The sequence below is a fragment of the Miscanthus floridulus genome, chromosome 10 (genome assembly GCF_019320115.1).
Source record: "Miscanthus floridulus cultivar M001 chromosome 10, ASM1932011v1, whole genome shotgun sequence".
Lineage (NCBI taxonomy): Eukaryota > Viridiplantae > Streptophyta > Magnoliopsida > Poales > Poaceae > Miscanthus > Miscanthus floridulus.
In genome coordinates this window covers 107,716,979-107,724,611 of record NC_089589.1, presented here as the reverse complement: position 1 = coordinate 107,724,611, position 7,633 = coordinate 107,716,979, and the positions used below count along the sequence as shown (strand labels likewise).

The following is a 7,633-nucleotide window of genomic DNA, read 5'->3' as shown; positions in this document are numbered from 1 at the left end:
AAATTTTGGTTTTATAAGTGGGGTGTGAAGTAGACAACCACCGATATAAGACCACAATTTTTAATTGATGTAACACCCTAAAATTTGTCTTTTCTAAAATAAAGTTAAATTGATATAAATACTTGTTTTTGTGCTTATGAAATATAGGAAAAAGAATATTTTTCACTATATTAAAATTCATCATAAGGAGTAGCAACATGGATGTGCATACATGCCGGTGCATTTGATTTATTGCAATGAGAGGTTGAATCCAAAATTCAAAGTGAATTCAAATCGCTTTTGAAAATGGTTTCGAAATGGCTTTGAAATAAAAGAAAAGAAAAAAAATTGGAAAATAAAAGGATTTAAAAGTTGTAAATTTTATTTTTTGAAAGCCTACCAAAATTGTTCATTTTGATTTGAATTGCAAAGTGTATTTGAAAACATGTTTAAACTTGAGATGGTTCACATTGGAAATTGAAACAAGATTTAGAAAAATAGAAAAAAAAATATTCCCTCTCAATCTGGCCTAAAGGCCTTTTTCCTCTCTCTCCCTTTGCCTCCTGCAGCCCGGCTCCCTTCTCTCCGTCTCTATTGGCCCAGCAGCCACAACCGGCCTGCTCTCTCCTCTCCTCTCCCTCACTTTCTTCTCCCGCATGGGCCTATTGCTCCCGGCCCAGATCTCATTTCCCATTTCTCTCCTTTTGGCGCCGGCACAAGCATTCTCTCTTCCCTCTCTCGGCCCATTGCCAAGCCCGCGGTCGTGGCCCAGCTTAGCCGCGCGGACGCCCGCGGCCCGCCTTCTCTCCCCCTCTCTCGCTGACCGTGGACCCACCGTGTCGGCACAGTTTTCTTCCTCGCGTAGCCACGCTGGACTCTGCCGTGGGCATGTCCTTCTCCTTCCTGTTTCTTCCTGGTGGCGTGAGCCCTACGCCGCAAAGACTCATAAATATCGCGCCCCTGCATCGCCCGCCCTCGCCTAACCCTAATTCGAGCCGCTATGCTGCCCTGTGCCCTAGCGCCATCGTCAAGATCTCACCGTGAAGAAGCTCTACGCTGCCGTGACGATTAGCTGCTCCTCCATGCCGTAAGCGCCTCCCCGAGCTTCGCGCCGTGTTCGCGAGCACGCCAAGCCCATTATCTCTCTCTGTCTCGCTCTGTGTTGCCATACCCCGCATCGCCGTCACTCCATCGCCGCCATTGCTCGCCGCTAGCCGCCTCTACCCGCGCTTAGCCGCTGTAATTCTCCGAGTTTAGTTCGCCATTTCCCTCTCCAGCTCCTAGTGCTAATCTCGAGCTTGATTAAGGTCCCTAGAGCTTTTCCCTAATTTCTCTAGCGAGAAATTGCCATCACCGGCGAATACGGCGTCGTCCTGCTACTATTCTAGCTCGGCAGTACTCCCCCTCCCCTTCTCTATCTAATCCAAACCCTCCAATTCAGATCCAATGACCACCAGAGGCCGATACCCCTTCGCCTATCTCCTTTGGCAAAAGAGCCCATCCCCTTCATTGAAATCAACCCGCAGTCCAACTATGTTCAACAGTATTTTAAAAGAGGTCCATCTTTCTTCTGTTTTTACCCCTGCCTTTTTATGAAATAATACCCACGGTCCTTGGGCAGATTTAAAATTGGATTTTATTTATTTTAAATTCAAAAATTAAGTTCCACCTATTTACAAAATTGCCACTATCTTCATTAGGCCATATCTTCTCCGTTTTAACTCCGATTTGACCCGTTTAAATTGAGTTAGATTCATAATGACATAATCTACGCATTAGTATCAATATTTTCCATGTCAATAGCTCTGAAATTTTACGGTTTAACGCCTAACTTGAATAATGATTATGCAATTGGATTTTTCTAATTAAAAGTAACTTAGGTTTTTCACCTTGGTCAATTATATGATTAGTTTTACCTTGTTTTTCTGAATCAAGTATAATTTGACTTAACTCAATTAATATATTTCTTTGAAGTATCTTATACATGTTTTATATAGCTAAAATAAATAAAGCCTATAGTTTCTTTTCGAAGCAAATCTATCGGTAGATGTATCTTTTTCACTGTAGCTCCGATTAGCGTGCTTTTCACGTCTGTGTGATTGTAGTAACGTGTAGAACATCTTTAAAACCTTTTTACTTGTTGTTTCATATGTGTGGTGTACTGTTCTAATTTAGTTCTATTGTTTGCTTCGTGTATGATTGCATGAATGCTTGTGTGGCGCTTTATGATCATGTCCAGTCGGTGAGCTTTACATGTTGATCAAGAAGGAGTTCCTTTGAAGGTTTGGACTAGAAGAAAGATCTGAGTTTAAGGCAAGTATAGCATGGGATCTTCCTTGTTGACCTATACACCTTTAATCATCTAATTCATACTGCATGTGTCTACCTTGACTATCACTAAGGATTTCCTAGTACTTTGTTACTTTGTACCTTATCACCTATGGGGTATTGCATTGGGTAGTATGATTCTAGTGCTCAACTAAAGCCATGATCTTATAACTTGACTAATGGAATATGCAATAAACACTAAAAATGCTTTTTAGCAACATGGAACAAGTGGGCTAGAGCATTGGGTTGTTTTTATGGTGCTCTAGATTCCTCTCCCTAAGAACTTATCTGTAAGCGAACATTTGGGACTTATAGTATAACTATAAGGACTATATGGCTCTGGCTTTAGCTCAGAATGAGAACATTTTCTAGCTTGTTTAGTGGTTACTTTTATTGGCGTAAGAATGGCTTGACGAATCAGGTATAGTGCGGCCTCTGTCCCATTGTGTATAGGCTGCGCGTCATTGTGCCATCGGGAAGGGGGGCTCTACATCTGTTTGTCGAGTGAATCTAATGGCCCTAACTTGTTAGACGAACCTTTAAAAGGCTTCATAGTGAACTCTGCTGACCTTCCATGGTAGTGGGTCAAGAGGCTGATCACCTCGGGCAAAAGGGTAAATCACGACTTATAGTGAAAGTGTACAACCTCTGTAGAGTGTAAAACTAGTATATTAGTCGTGCCCTTACAGAATAGATGATGAACACTGATGATACTGATGATAAAGATGATCACTAATGATTACTATTTATGCTATTCATTATTCATATTTACCTGATCATGTGTTTACGGGCTTATGATAACCTTGTTGCCACCCAATTGCTAAAATTGTGACTCATCAAAAGCTAATCGCAGTTAAACCAGTGTCAGTCTTTTGAGCCTCATGAACCACATGTTATATTTGTTGAGTACAACATGTACTTACGCTTGCTTTACTTTTTAAATCTTTGGAAAAATCCTAGATGGGTACCAGATTGCTAGTTTGGAGGAGTTAGGCTTGTGATCAACCAGTCAGTTATCTCTGTGGATTGGAGTCTTCACTCAAAGATCGAAGTTGTCTTTCCGTTGTTTGCTATCTAAGGTTATATTCTTTATACTAAGTACGTTATATATTGAGCATTGTCTTTTGATATTACCCTTATTTGTAGCTATATGTGAGATTTGACTTTCTGGGCTCACATATAGTGTGTATCTGGTTTTGTTCTTAAAATCGGTTGAGGGAATTTTGTTGTAGGACATCGCTAAAAAGCCTAATATGCTGATGGACACCGCCAAGAGCGAAATTTGCCCAGTACCATTATAAAATCGCGTCCATTTGCTGAAACACACCGCACCAAATATTTTATTTATTTATCAGATTTGCGGAGAGAGAAGGTGGGGAAAATGACTCTTTTGCCCTCGTCTTCAACCTTGGGCTGGTCACCGATTTTTTTTGTCGTAACGCACAGTCTCATGTTCAGCGACAACGCCTCCATCTCGCCGGCGAGTTCATCGCGTTCCTAGAATTTCGTCTCCACCAGAAGGTTCATCTCAATCCTCTCTACATCATGAATCTGTTCATTTGTCAAATCCACCTGTTTGCCTCTGTTCGATGGCTAGGACCTGCCCGCGACGACTTCGGCGTGGCTTGGGCGGCGCTCTGCTCACTCGTGGCTTTGTCGTCACTGGACTCCGGCACCAGCACCTCGACCGGTTCCACCGCTAGGCCCAGGCCCAGCCCGCTGCCTTCGGCATCCTTCTCCGCTTCCTTCCCCGTAGCAGTTTCCTTCTCCGCGAATCACGTTTTGTTCCCCATCTCCAAATGCTGCCGCTGCACCGTCTGTTTCCAAAATTCCGGCGAGGACTCCATGGACGGCATTGACGTCCTCTCTGCTCAGACTTGAGCCACTGCAACACCCCCGCGCAAGTCGCCAGCTTCACCGGTAAAGACGAGCTCGCGGCCTGCCTGTAGGGCGCGGACGTTGTGGTCCTCCCCGCCAGCGTGCCCCGGAAGCCCGGCATGACGCGGGATGACCTGTTCAGTGTCAACATGGGCATCGTGCTCCACCTCGTGGCGGCGGTGGCGGACCACGCGCCGGGCGCGCTGGTCCACGTTATCAGCAACCCGGTGAACTCGATGGTGCCGATCGCCGCCGAGGTGCTGAAGCAGAAGGGTGCGTACGACCCGCGGAGGCTGTTCGGCGTCACGACCTTGGACGTGGTCCGCGCCAACGCGTTCGTGGCGGCGAGGAGGGGCCTCCCGGTTGCGGACGTGGACGTGCCGGTCGTGGGCGGCCACCATCCTGCCACTGCTGTCCAAGGCTCGGCCCAAGGCGGCCGCAGCGGCATTCACGGACGAGGAGGTGGAGGAGCTCACCGCCAGGATCCGGGACGCCGGCACCGAGGTGGTAGAGGCCAAGGCCGGCGCAGGGTCCGCCACGCTGTCCATGGCGTACGCCGCCGCACGGTTCCTCGAGGCGTTGCTGCGCGGCCTCGATGGCCACGACGACGTGTACGAGTGCGCGTACGTGCAGTCGTAGGTGGTGCCGGAGCTCCCGTTCTTCGCGTGCAGGGTGAAGCTCGGGAGGGACGGCGTGGAGGAGGTGCTGGGCTCCGAGCTCAGGGTGCTCACCGACTACGAGGCGCGCGAGCTAGAGGCTCTCAAGCCCAAGCTCAAGTCCAGCATCGACAAGGGCATCGCGTACGTGCAGCAGAACCAGGAGGCAGCATTGAACTGAGCCTGTGAGCCACAACCTTTGGTCGGGCTGGGGAATTGGCCGTTGTTTCGTCGGTGCTTGTCTGTGCCAATTTTGTACGTAGCACAGGGCACGCCCTTCATTCATGGCTTCTCCATGGCTTCCATGGCCATGGAGTGAGGAGGAAGGACCTATTCACGACTCATGTGACGATCAGCGCTGACAACGATGAGAAGGCAGCAGTGTGTTTTGGCAAAAATTAGTGACCAGCTGGAGGTTGAAGATGAGGGCAGAAGAGTCATTTTCCTCACCTTCTCTCTCCGCAAATCTGATAAATGAATAAAATATTCAGTGTGGTGTGTTTCAGCAAATGGACGCGATTTTGTAATGGTACTGGGCAAATTTCGCTCTTGGCGGTGTCCATCAGCATATTAGGCTTTTTAGCGATGTCCTGCAGCAAAATTCCCCAATCAGTTGCTACAGTTGCTGGTAAAAAACAAAACAAACTAGTGGACATGGCCTCGGAGTAAAGAGAGTCGGCGCTCAAGCCGCCATTTTCTTCTGTCTCTCACTCTCTTCTTTCTCGGTTCGTCTATTCCTTATCCCTCTTTCGTTCCTCGGTTCGAGGTCCATCATTCTCACTCTTCTTGCTTTTAGTTTGGAGCTATAAAACTTTTATTGACGTTACACCACTTATGTCATGTCTTAGCCGCTTGAGCTTGTATTCGAACATGTTGCTCACATTTCATGTTTTTTAAACTCACAACAACTGCACACTAGAATTTATGGAGGTTAACTCTTGATTGTACCATATATTATGAGTCTAGGAATTTAGTTGATTTAGTGTTGGACAAGGCTAACTAGGTTCAACAAAAAAAATAGACAACTTATTTCATTGGCATAAAGACGAATTGTATATTCCATTGCAATAGTATGTTTGGTAATGCTAAAAAAATAGGGTTGTCAAACAATCTGAAAATAACACTATATATTTTTATAATTTTATAGTAAAAGGTATCTGAAAAAATATAAATATTATTAATGCTATTTTCTAGAAATAAATGTTACTAAAATTAATTTTCTAATGAGTTTTTTAGACGAATTAATTTCTAATGAGTTGACTCATCGACGACGGAGTGAGAATGTTTTAGACTTGAACACGCACAAGCCCACACCGCGGCCACGTCAAACGGCATCACTCCTCATGACCTCGTTCGATTTTTTTATTTTTTAGCCCTTTTTTGGAAATTTTTCATAAATATGCCCCTGGAAGTAAGATTTCAAAATCTAAAAACTTAGCTCGGCGCCATCGTTGCTGGCGTCGAGCTTACACTGCTCGACGCCACTATTGCTGGTGCCGAGGTCTTGGGCTCAACGTAGACATGGCGCTGACTTGGCAGTCAGCTTGGCGCCGTAGATCTTGGCGATGAGATTGGCGTCGTGGTCTCTGGCGCTAAGCCCTGTATTACATATGGGCCCTCTATTTCATTCTCTCTTTCTCTCTCTCTCTCTCTAACGCTCCCCGAACCACCGCTGCCGCTCCACCGCCGCCGCCCGCCCGCGCCACCACGCCCGCGCGCGCCCACGCCTGTCGTGCTCGGCCGTGCCGCCTCGCCATGAGGAGCACCGGCCATCCTGCGCTCGCCGCGCGCCGCCCCTCCCGGTCCACGCCGCCTCGTCCATCCCGGCACGCAAGGTCCACCGCACGAATAGGCGATCCCTCCGATGGCCTCGGCTGCGACATGGCCCTAGCTCCCAGCGCGTCATGCCCTCACCGTCGATCCCGTCCTCCACGTCCGCGTCGCATCGTTGCATTGACTTGGACAGGTAAATTTTTTGAATATGCAATGTAGGTACTTAGTTAGCTTGAATTGTAGTGTTGCTTAGATTATTTGATAGTTTCTAGTAAATAACATGATGTAGGTAGTTGATTTAGTTAGTGAGATAGATATAGTTAGATAAATATAGTTAGATAGCTAGTGACATAGGTACATAGATATAGTTATTAGATAGCTAGTTGATTTTGTTAGTGAGATAAATATAGTTAGGTACATAGACATAGTTATTTAGGGTGTAGTTGGTTAGTATCTATTAGAGAGGTATTATATAACGGCTACTTGGGACTAAACGAACTGTATTTTAATTTTTGTTTGAACTATTAGATGGACAATCTAGTGAGAATATATCATGGAGGCACCGTGGAAAGAGATCACTATGGATATGTTGAGTTTGTTGAGATGCAAAGCGTGCCTGTGTTATTCAATGAGAAGCCATCGTTTAGTGAGTTGGTTGCAAGGGCTCGGGAGGAGCTACATTGCCATGGAGCTGATGATGATGATGGCATCGTAGTGGAGGGATTACTTCACCTAGGTTCCCCTCCCAACATCCTTAGGAAGATGATCCTAATTGGGTGTGCAGACCAGTGGGAGAACTATGTTAGATCGGCTATGAAGTGCCAGTTCTAAAGTTTGGACATGGTTGTGCGTCGGGTGTTAGTTGATTCCATTCCTCATAGGTTTTCCCACCAATGGGTCAGCAGGCACACTTCGCCCCTCCCATCCTAGAACCTGATATGGATGTGGAGGTTGCACCTACGGTTCCCAATGCTCAATCTGCCCCCAATATGCTAGTTGGAGATGCTTGTCAGACTCAT

General features: G+C 46.4%; 1 pseudogene; it reads left to right on the top strand.

Annotated features, from left to right (window-relative positions):
* The first annotated feature begins 4,175 nt into the window (after positions 1 to 4,175).
* Positions 4,176 to 5,022, top strand: LOC136485271 (malate dehydrogenase, chloroplastic-like; annotated as a pseudogene).
* The last annotated feature ends 2,611 nt before the right edge of the window (positions 5,023 to 7,633 follow it).